Below are 12,807 nucleotides of genomic sequence, written 5' to 3' on the forward strand. Positions count from 1 at the left end.
GAGAAGGATTTCTTGCACGGTGACAAGTGTTCTCCTGACTGTGTCATCCTGCTTTTAGTTTTCTAAGCAAGGCTTCAAGGATGGCCCTTCAACTATACAGGAGGAAAATCCACAGTGTGTGTGTGTCTGTGTGTGAGTAGGTAGAAGCACAGCAGGTTCTTTTATACATCAGGTTTAATCTGGATTAAAAGCCCCCGCTGAAAAAGGACGATGGGTCTTTTTTTGGCATATTTAATGCGTTTCATGAATAATTTCTCATTTTTCTTTAGGTGCGGAATACTTTTAGATAAAGCACTAAGGGAGAAAAATAAGAAACTTCTTTGTCATCAAAATTAGAAATGCTGTGTTGGCCAAAGCAATTTAGTTTACATTAGATGGGATTTACCTCGGGTAAAGTTAAATCAGTTGGAAGGATGTAATTTTTCACAAACAGCTCACACAGTAGCACACCAACAAAAATACTGGATATTTCTCTGTGCACCTTCTGCATTAAAATGGATAACACGGTTATCACTGAGATTTCCTGTCTGTATCACAAAGCATTATCTAAAGAAAACCCACATAGGCACATTAAACAAACACAACTAAAACTCCTTCAGCGTTTTCTCATTGATTCACTTTAGCATCTGATGGTAAGACCAACATAACCCACGGTTACAGAAAGAGGCAAATGTGAAATGAAGGGAAGTTCTTTTCTATTAAAGCCTGCATGTGCCCTAATAACATTAACTGTTGCCAGTTCTTGCCATAAGTCATAGAGGAAAAATTTTCATACGTGGAATATTTCTTTTTACATGACCATTTAATGGACAGCTCCACTCTTGTTTCATCTGTCCAAACAACGTTGTTCCAGACGTCTTGTGGTTTGTTCAGATCCAACTTTGCGAACCTAAGAGGAAAAGTGGCTTTCTCCTGTCTGCCCTTCCAAACAATCTAAACTTGTTTGGTCTTTTTCTAATCATGCTGCCATAAAGTTTAATAGTGAGTCTGAGGTGGAGCTCTTGGGGTTTTTTGCAGTTTCTCTGAGTATTGGACAGTCTGACCTTGGGGTGAATTTGCTGGCATGTCCAATCCTAGGAAGACTGGCAGCTGTCTTGAATGTTTTCCACTTGTGAATAATCTTTCTCAGACCTCTCTCAGTGTGGAAACAATTTGGAAATGACCCCATGACCCCACGATCAGCAACAACTTCTTCTCTAGGATCATCTCAGCGTCTTTACTCCTTAGCTTTGTGTTAACACCTGAATGCTCCAGACTGGCAAACTGTCAAAACTTCAGTTTTTATAGAGGTGCTCATGCTAGTTGATGATCTGTAATCAGGCACATTTCACTAGCTGGGCCCATGTCCTCATTTTAGGTTTGACAGCGTTTTAGTAGGTAAAGGTGAATGCGTGGACATGACTTGAGCTGCGGTTTGGGGAAGGCCTCAAAGGGGACTGGCGATGGCTCCCGGGCCTGGCAGATCCCCATGTACTAAATAGAAGCAAAGAAGTTAAATAATTGAAAATGGGAGGGCAGTTGGAGCACATAAACGAGAATGACAGCTTGCAGAACTGGGGGAACCTATATAGAAGGAGCGTGTTTGAAGGCGTGATCCCGCTCCTGAAATTCCAATACATAATCTCCAATTGTTCTGTGCTCCTCTAACTCCAGTATGTAGGTAGAAGAGTTACAATAAAATTTACCACATTTTGAGTTGTTTTGAAGCTGTTGTAAAGGCTCACCTTTCAGCACACTCACTTCACCAGATGCACCGTGTTTCTTTTCCTCACCTTTGATTGGGTGTGGTGCTTGCCCCTAATTGCACTTACCTGTCACCAATTATATAAGGACTGCACTCACCTACAGCTCACTCTTTCTTCACTCTCGCACGGGGCGGCAGCTGAGAGATAGCAGTCCATGTGTGTCTTTCCTTTGCTCATTATTCAATAAAATGAAAAACCTGCAAGTGATTACTGACTGTTCATTCTCATCCTGACCGGATGAGCCCATGATGGTAACAATCTCCAACCTCCTCTGAACCTTCCTCCAAAACAGAAGTGGTAAACAATGTTTCATACCCAGCTTTAAAGTTGGGAGTTTGACCATGGAAGTGTACAGGGACGATCACGCTGGATCCTCAAGTGGCTGTCAGTTTTCTGCTACTGATTGTTTGCGCTCTGAAGCTTAAAAACCTCTGAAGGTTGCTTCTTGAATCACATACAGTTTCTCATAGTACATCTTAAAAGTGTTTGAAAGTCTTTTTGGGTTTAGTGTTTTTAGAGGCATTAGAAGAAAAAACTTTTGAATCCCCAAAAGAAATATTGGAATGAAATCCTTAAGATTGCATCTGCACCTAAAGAACCAATCATCAGCCAAACTGGTAAACCTATGACCCAGTCATTTTGTTGCACTGACACATAAAAGTCAAGGTTTGATTTTTCTATTTTAGCTGTGTGATTTACTTATTTACCCTACTTATATTATTGTGTTAAAGATATACTAATGCACCCCGGCTAACTGTATCTATAATGTGAGAGCCAGCATCTCTGGACCTAGCATTTGTTAAACTCCATGCAACTTTGCTCATGTACAGGAGTAGTATAGCCTGCAGGGAGGGAAAGCTATTTTTAGTTTTCAATCAGATTTTGCTGATAATGTCTTTCTTTTCAATTCACATTGGGACTTCAAAATAACTGTCCAAATAAACAACAACATGGCTGCTGAGTGGCAAGCCTCGGAGTTTGATGTAGTCCATCATATTCAATAGAAATGGAGTCTGCGGTGGCAGCAAATCAACCCTACAGTACTTGTGCACATGACAGATGGAGTGCGAGGAGAGGCAGTGACCCCCCTCATGTGTTTAGAGGGAAACCACACTGTTACAGAGGAAAACAGACTTTCTGAAAGACAAGTTTTGATTCAATTAGCCGGCAGAGCAGAGCTGCATTTACTTGGAGAGGGAGTAAAAGAAAGTGACTTTTTTTTTTCTTGCTTTGCAGTCCACTCATATTCAGTTTAGTCATTATCTCACCCAAAACCAGTGTGAAATTCATCCATTCAGACAAAAGTTTGGGGTGCTTTTTTAAGATACACAGTCTCTGCTGTATTAGACTGCACCCACTGGCCCTATTAATTCTGCAGTCTAAGGGAGGAAAGATAATTATTGTGAGCCACAAAACAAAACAATACAGAGGCAGTGCACCACACTGCCTCTGTATTGCAGTTAAAGTAAAAGATTGTAACATTTGTGATGGTATATTTTCATTGCAGCTTTATTTATTTATTTACTGGTCAGCTTTGTTGCGATCGTGACTATGCAAAAACTTCCACTGCAAATATAAAATTTGCTGGACAGGGGGAAGAACATGTTGAATTTTATTGCTCACGTGGCTCACGGGTTATGGCATCGTCCTTGGTGCAGGATGCGCTGTCCAAGTGTCCTTCTAATTGTTTTTGTTACTTTTAATAGAGGAGCACTCTTTTGAACCTTACATGTCTTTGTTTCATATCACTCACAGAAATGAAACAACTGACCTCAGTCAAGTGTTCTGATGCAAAAACAGGACACTGAACGAATACTGCTGCATAGATTGCATTCCACGTAATTGCAATGCACAATCAAAAAGATTAAAAGAGCGGCCACGATCTGGGGAGCCTAATCTCTCCATGTGATGTCTTGGTTCATGTGCATAGGAGAGATTATTAAGACAGTTACAGTGACAGGCCATATTCATGAGAAGTGGTTTAATAGCCCTAATATATCTAAATCAGACAGCTTCTGTCGGCACATAAATCTTCCCACTTCAACAGGGCAATGCTGTGTCTTAATTGGCAGGGCAGTATGGGGAGAATATAATCACCTGCACATTAGACAATTAAAAAAACACACGGTCTGTTTGCTTACCACATATGTGGACAGCTAAGTGGCTGAGTGTGTGACTCTTGAGGGATTTGTATTTAAGATAAACAAACCTGGAGATAATGGAAGAAAATGTATGGGAGTAAATGGTGCAAAAAAGGCATGAAAAAACAAAGAGTTAGTAAAGAGAAAATTAGAGACAGAGAGACAGGTGTAATGACTTATCCAGAATGAAGTTTCACAATTGTTATTCATAGAATTGCATGCTTGGATTAGGAGAGGTGTCTCACTCACATAGCGTTCTCATGGCCTGAAATTGCCACTTAATTCAATGACGGGACAAAGAAATCGGGTCTGATTAGAGGTGGGGAAAAAAGGCTTTTTTGGTAGAGCGTGGCTAGAAGGTGGATGGCAGAGGCCCATGGAGCTGATTTCCAAAAGCAATTAACTAATGTTAAAGCTGACGATATAGAGTATATATGTATAATAAATGAGAACAGCAATTAAATCTTGTAGGTTTCACAAGTACTGTTTGTGTTTCTTTGTTTGCTTGTGTCAGAATTTAAGAAGTAAAAGTGGAAAGCGACTTGAAACACTGACAATACTCAAACCCACATGATGATTTGCTCGTTTGTGTTGTTGTGTTTGCACATCTCTGTTGCTTGTGGGGCTCGCACACAAGAATTTCACTCGCATGTGCTGTGCCAGTGTGCCTGCACATGTGATGTGACAATAAAAAGTGATTTGATTTGATTTGATTTCATGGTTTGCGCCTCTGCCCAGTGAGTCTCCAAGGACATCATAATCTATTTCTCAGTGCAGATCCCCTTGAAATAGAAGGACCTGTTATTATCACTTGCTGAACCAAACAAGGCTCAAAATACTGAATACAATTCAGCTTACTCCATATATATGATTGATGTCTTGTTCCTGTAGCCTGCAGTAACAAGTACAGTCTTGAGTGACCGTGTATGTATTGATGTGCACATTAAAGCATTGAAAATGTGCTGTAAAGGTACTGAAATGGAAGTCTTGGCAGCAAAGTATATCAAAAAGGAGTTAACCTTCACTCAGTTCGGATCATTTGTGCAGATCCAAGCAGTGAAGTGTCCTCTTACAAATAAATCTCAACATGGTTTTGCTTCTTTTGATAAGACACAACACGGTGTGTAAACTCTGTGAAGCTCAAACACAACCAGATAATCTTTGCTGACCACGAGTTCTGGCAAAGCATCTGATCCCTCCCTGCGGGTACCCATGGATGCCGTCCTATCAACAACAGTCTTCGTCCAGAGGCATGATCCTGAGATAACAGACCCACAGGAGAGTAGCGACAATAAGCAGATGAAAGGTCTGGGAGGAGCTGAATAAACACTGAGCTCAATAATATTGAATTTGTTGAACAAACTGCATCTCAGAGAGCTGCTTATTACCTGTGCAGGAGGATCTGCAGATATACTGTACATAAATCAAATCAGTGATTCAATATCCTAACAAGAACAGCACAGCCACTGAAGGTAGTGCTGTTGACATGTCGCCGTTGCCAAGAGATGTCAACACGTGCGTGCCTCTCAAAAAAAGATCCTTAGATCCTTTCTCCTGCAACCATGAAATTAAAACAAACGAAGGTGAAAAACTTTCAAAACTTGGTGACAAATGTGATAGATTAAAAAAACTAAACAAACTAGGCTTACTCAGTAATTAAAATAAAGAACCCAAACCAGTGCTCAAGCTACTTAGTGACTTCGAAGAAGGAAATGTATAACAGCAGAATTTCCAAACTAGTTTCGGTGCAAAAACAACAAATTAACTGTTGGCATAGAAATGAACACAGAAATTCATCTATGCATAAATACATGAATGAATAAACCTCCCCCCCCCCCCCCCCCAAAAAAAAAACCCCATTGTCCCTTCAAGCATTGTCAAACAGAAACCTCCCAAAGTGATCTGCATATAAATGTGATCAACCTAAGAGCTCATTCAAAGCTGATGTCTGTTCTGTTCATAACGAAGAGCAGCAACATTGCACTGCTGCATCTGCTTCACCCGAGTGTCTGCTGACTGCAGCAGCACTGTCGGGATTTCCTTTCCTGTTTCACTGTGGTAATTGAAACTGCAGGTGTGAGGCTCCGTGCACAGGGACTTCATTAGTAAAGAGAGAGGTTTTACATGACCTATTTTCAGAATACCTGGAGTACAGATTGCTTTTTTTTTTTGACATCCCGACTCCTGTTTTGACTTAAAAAAAGAAGGGTTATTGAATTCATTGCTCGAGCGCACACATTTCTTTTAGTCATAACCCAACCTTCAGTCACAGATGTCTCCAAAGCCAAGGTCAGTCTGATGATCGGTATTAATATTTCAGACATCGCCCAATTCCTGCTGCAGCTTTTTGGGAAGAAGAATCCAAATGTCCTGTAATGCTAGCATGATTAATTCATGAAACTGATGTTTGTTTGTGTATTTCATAAAAAAAAACCCATAAAGAGCTTCAGTGTTCCAGTCAAGCTGAGTGAGACAGCTGTAGATCTTTAAAAAAAAACAAAAACTTCCTGCTGATAGATTCATGCAGACAAGTCCATGGAATTGTCTAGTTTGGAAATCACTTTGCTGTCAGCCGACTGTCCGCTCACTGGAAGATTGTAGGCAGGCATGAGCAGAATATCAAGTTTTGCACAGATGGCTGTAACACTTTCTGTTAGGGGGGGTACAGTATCTTATAAAGTTATGCTAGGAAATGTTCTACAAATTTAAATTCCCCAAAAGGAGAAGCAGTGAAGAATTTTGCCAGAAAACAGACATCTTTCTCCTGTGCAGGGGAACGGGTTGGTTGAGGATGACCTCTTCTTTGAAGAGTAACAGTTATTAAAAAAACCCCTCTTAAACTACAGTATGCATAACATAATTTTAAAACAACCCACAGAAAATGAAGCTGCTCACTTGATGAAGATTTAAGCACATATGATACTTACAGAAACGTTTTTTTGTGCTTAGCTGGGAAGCGTGACTCATTATAGAGAGGCAGGAAATCAGGTATCAAATAAGTGCATATAAGGATATATGGCATTAAACTGCATTTTATGAGCAGAGAGTTGTGTGTGCGACAACTCTTTTCCCATTGTGTCTGCAGGCTTAACAGGATCATGATTACTTTCAGAAGTTACCTCCCAAAATCTCTCCGTCCTATTAAGGGAAAATAGTGAGTTTATATTGATATTCAACACGGAGATGTGCGACAATTATTCTTTTCCAGACAGCAATTGTCAGCTGTGACCAAAGAATAATATTTGAAGCCTGTGAGTTGTTTTGGTAAGCAATGATTGTGATGCTGCTTCGTCTCCAATAAAATTGTCCTGGAGTTGTGTCCGATCCTTAATGAGCCTGGAGGCGGCAACTGGCACAGACGTAATGGGTTATGAAAAGCTTATTTCCCTCTGTGTCAACTAGGGAGGCAGATTTTGATTCATCCTAAATCTGCATACCCGATTTACATTTCAAAAGGAGGCAATCCTTTTAATTTCCATGAAATTGGGTGTCTATTAGAGGGTGACTTAAGTACATGGAATACAGGAATCGGTCCAATAGGATTCTTGCTCAGAGGACATCACACATGGGAAATAACCTTACAGATTACTGATGTGTTCACCTCCTCTTGTGTTTTTTTTTTTCATCACTAATCAACATTACCTTCCAAATCTTCAAACCAACAGATTATCGCCAAGTTAAATATTTAAATACTTTGATCCTTGATGCTGTCGATTTTTTTAAGACAACAGCCAGAGGCTTTCTGGTGCACAAGTGAAACCAAATTTTCATCTTTTTCTTTTAACTATTGTTTTCCAATTTGCACATATTTGTCTTACAAATAATTTTTGCAATTACCCCCAGTGGCTTACTTGCAGTTTTAATCATAGCTCAAGTGTTAATGCGGCTTAACATGATTCAGCTTTTTACTTTTACTTCAAAGTGAAAATTATGTAACTCCTTGTTCTGCTCTAACTGATCTTCCTCCGATGTTCCAGCATAGACAGTATTTTGTGACCTAATTCTCCAAATACACAATTGAGTGGCTTCAAGATGGATCTGTGAATGTAGGTCAACATGCCAGTTTTTGGGCCAGTCCTGCTGTGGGGCTGGACTGAGAGCTGGAGCTGGTGTGTATAGGGAAAGTACACAGCAGCTTTGTGGCTGTATTATTGCGGCGAGACACCCCAGACTATACAATATATTTTCAGAATAACATCTCAAAGGAGTTCAGAGTTCATCTATTTCCTGCTATGAGGTCTGAGACAAATTCCTTTCATTTCAAACAAAGGAAATTGATGAGGCTCAGGATCACTAAATCCTGTCTGCACAGAAGCTGCCTGTAATACCTGTGTCCCACAGGCTGGTACCGATGCATTTTCCCTCATAAAATTACCTCTCGCATGAATTTGTCTTTCTTACCTTCAGATAATGTCACCACAAAACTGATCAAAGAGGTCACAAATTGTGTCTGGTCTCTTATAGTTTCTTCGCCTCTGGCCAGGAACAATTTGACTTGCACGTCATCTTGTCTCACCTAAAAGACTTCTCATCTTCTCTTTTTATCAAAAATGTTTGAGAAAATGTTATCTGATCTTTTAGTCAACTTAAGTCAAAGTCAAACAGTTGTTAAACTTTCGTGTGATATTCACTGAAACATTTCAAACCTTTCAAAGTTGCTTTTATGGCAGGTAATTCTTTCTGTGAAGCTTTCAATGCAATATCAAAACAGTAATTTGACTTTTTGTGGAAATACAGTATGTTTAGTTTTCTCCTTGCTGTGGAGCCACATGATCAATACTCTCATATTGGTCCCCTGCAAGTCCTTTCACCTGAGAAACCATATAGGTAATTTGTCAACGGTGTAATACCGGAGGGAGGAAATATAGCACTGGTGTTTTTTCATTTCTCTTTGATTCGGTTTAGACACAAACACAGATTTGCTGTGACCTGATCTGGTGTTCAAATAGTTATTGGCATTGTTATAACAGGATTTGATGTGTTCAAAAATAGTTAATAAGGTTGCTTAATGTTGTCGATATAATAATAAATATTAAATCAGTGGTTTTAATTCAGTTCAGTTTTATTTATGTAGCATTTTATATCGAAAACTAAAGATCCTGCAGTAATATAGAGAAAATCCCAACAAGCGAGCCCCCTTTGAGCAAACACTTGGTGACAGTGGGAAGGAAAAACTATCTTTTACCAGGAAGAAACCTCAGAACCAGACTCAGGGTGGGGCAGCAGTTTAGGAGGAGGTGATTGGAGGAAAACAGGACTAGAAACATACTGTGGAAGCAAGTCAGAGATTAATAATAACTAACGATTAAATGCAGAGTGGTGTGTAATTAGACGTTTGCGACAGTAGTGACAAAAACACATCTCGACTATGCTTGAAACCAGAACCGGGTGGAGTGATTTGTCATCCCATCTCTTCACTTCATGTGTTAAATATGGATTTTTCCACTGTGATGTCACTGGATTCACTCACTGGATAGTCGAGTGAAGCCCCAAGCTGAGCATTTTCACTGCCAGCATCCTGGTTCTTCATAAATTTCTATATAGCTGAAAGTCTTTATGGAACCAGGGATCTCCCCCTGCTGGCCATTAGAAAGAATGCAGGTTTTTGAGACAGGAGCTGCTCTAATAGCAATATCCAAAGTAACAGTGGGACACATGACCTTCACTCACCTCCATTGCAAATGGTGTGCATGATACTGTTTAAACCATTAAACCAAGGTAATGTGGAAGTGCCTTACACCTGCATTCTTTATGAAAGCCACAAGACAGCAGTAGCAGTAGTTGCAAAAGGGCTTCTGGGCTTATAGAAGTCTATGGGGAAACAGGAGTTACCTGACTGGACTTCTGTAAGGTCTGACTGATACTTATATAGAACTTTCTCAATACAGCCGATTCACATTAGCACTTTCTTCTATGCTTAGGTGCTGTCTACCAATCACACATTCATGGCCCATGGACATTTGGCATGCAGACTGAAGCAGGCCCTCCTTAACACACCCAGCTTTTTTGCAACCAGGATGGCAACAGTGAAAATGCTGATCTCTAGGCTTCAAAATGGGACTTCAGAAACATCATAAAAGCAGTTATACTGTTACACTTTTATGGTTAAAGCAAACCAAATGACAACAACTAAAAGGATGAAGAGTTCTAGTAAAGAAAAATATTCATGATAAAATAGCTCATATAACCTTAACTCTGGAGGAGAGACTCTTCAGGCCTCGTGTTATTTCTTTTGTTTACATTGATGTTAAACACTGTTACCAAAATAAATATAGTCTCTGCCATTTGTAGAGCAATTTTTTAGTTGTTGTTGTTGTTGTATAGGAATGCTGCTGTTGTTCTCTGCGTTAGAACATTTATGACATAATTATGATTAAAGCTGGTTCGAGGGACCTTCTGTAGATTCTTCAGCCGTGAGTCCCAACAGACTCTGAAAGTGCCACTGGTGGCATCCACCTTTGATGCTCTCTATAGTATCGCTGTAATTTACTGTGATAACTGAAATGAAGCTCTCTTGCAATTTTGCTGACAGAGCTTGTTTTTTGTTTTTTTTGTTTGGGAGAATAGATGCAACTCTACATTTTCACTTAAGGCAGTTTTAGATAATTTCTAGTTCTTCAAACAATGCATGGATCTCACACATTTCAAACTTTCAAGTTAGGGTTGTTTCCCATTTATACAAATATATATATTTAACTTTGCATTGCTCACAGCTCATAGCTCACAGCTCTAAACCTAGGCATTTTTCAATCATATGCCTAATCACTATGTGTCACTGTGATTCTCAAGTATGGTCACAAGTTTGTTTAAATTCGTTTCCAAAACCAACAAAATAATCAAACAAAAACAAAAAACATAAACGTGTCAGGACACAAAAGAAAAAAGAAAAATGCTGCCACCCGAACAAGGCAGAAGTCTGCATATGTTGGCTTTTAATAGCATGCAGCTTGTAACATGGTAGACTAATGTGCCTGCGTTAATTCAGTTCCATATTATTGTGTGAAGTTGCACTGGGTTGGGAGTGGTTTTGTGTGTGTCACATTTTTGGTGAGCCAATGGCTGGAATGAGGTTGGACTAATTAGAGGCAGGTGTACTTGATTGCACTGATACACTGGTCTACTTATAGCCCACACTACAACCACTGCTGTTTTGTTTTGTCTCTCTGTGCAGGTATGTAATGTGATGAAATCAGATATGTTTGGGATGGATTGGTTTTGCGCTATGAATTATATATTAAGTGTGTCGTTTCGTCTCTCTGTGCAGGCCAGGGCCTATTATATGCCACAGCCTAAAGGCAGCAGAGTTGCAGAGGCTTGAGTGACCACTGACTATATGCTTGCAGGGTGGTGGGTCTCCAAGGACAACTTCTAACCCTGTTAAAGGCAACATGTGGAGTGCAACTTGGCTGTGTGGCATAGCTGGCTCTGGCCTTGGGACTGTGTGTTTTTATACAATTCATAAATGGGACACTGGACTGTTTTATCTTTTATCTCCTGATATATTTTTCGCCAATAAATTATCTTTTAGAATTTTATTGACTCATCTTTTTGCCCACGACTGAGACGGTTGGTCAGACCTAGAGTCTTTCTTTGGGTGTGTTACAGCAGCTTCTGCTCTAAAAGAAACAAATAAATAAAAAGAAAAGAAAATGTGGAACATGCTCATCAGCTTAGCAGTGTCTACATATTTAATTCAGCTTCTCAATCCTGTAGTTTTAGCTGTTGTCTACAGGGTTTTGCTTATTGGTTGTTATTATAGGTGTGCTCTATATCTCAGCAATGTGTCATTCTAGAATGATAAGTTTCAAGCTGGTCAAGTGCCTCTATGCACTTCATTAGTTTAGTTATTCTCCGTATTGTCTTCATCTCACATGTCATTACACTGAGTTTCAGCAAACCTTAAGCTTGATGCAGACTACTGCTTAACAATTATCCACCTCACATCATAACCGATTAAGGTGCCTCTTCATATTAATATTATGTCATTGTTCATATTATACCCTTTGTCTTATATAACAGCAATAGCATATTATAATATTTTATCAGTGTGTACCACTATACTACTCCTGAGCCAATTTGTTAGTTAGGATCATCTTATTCGGCAAACAGATAATTTAGAATTCATCCAATCTGCGGTCACATTTGTTCTCTCTGTTGCATGGCGGACCAGGCAGTTCTATTATAATATATTATTTATATTTTATTTTGTATCCATCAAGGGCTTCAGATGACCTGCAGAATCATCCTTTTCCCAGGGTGGAGACAGTTACCTTTTCACACACTGTCCTTGGCTGAACAATGACACAGCCTTAATATACCTTATTAAAATATTTTCGTGTGAATTATTTGCTTTATATTCATTTTATACATTGTGGGCATGGTCATCATGCCAACTGTGTTTCATTGTTAATATCACTTTACAGGTTGTTATCCTTGCTATTATTAATTTCAAATACTCTAAAGATAATTTCTACTGTAACTTTCCCTTTGTTCATCTTTATTTCGTACTTTTTATATTTATATCTACTCAGTGGGGTCTGTTTTCAACCCTTTTAAACTACAAACTACTTTGATCTCTAGTTTTCACTTAATAAGGGATTATTAAGTTCTTCCTGATATGGGTGTTGCTGCAGATGCGGCTGCAGGAGTGAGTGATGGTTTACTAAAAGGATTGTGGGAACTGCACAGTGTCTCGTCTTCTGGTTTTACTAAACTGGCAGTTGAGTTCTGTTCTTCTGACTGTTTATATTTTGTTTTCTTAAATCTCTCAGTTTACAGACACTGTTTTTGTCCGGCGTCTGGACTTTTCTTTTCTCACCACTGCTCGTCAGCAGGAGTGAGTTTTAATTTCACTTGCTTGATTACCCATCTTATTTATGTATTTACTTATTTTTGTTTAAGTAATATATACACAATACAGC

Source organism: Copadichromis virginalis, linkage group LG7 (genome assembly GCF_057382275.1).
Source record: "Copadichromis virginalis isolate Kocher_CV1m ecotype Utaka linkage group LG7, C_Virginalis_male_GT1.1, whole genome shotgun sequence".
NCBI lineage: Eukaryota > Metazoa > Chordata > Actinopteri > Cichliformes > Cichlidae > Copadichromis > Copadichromis virginalis.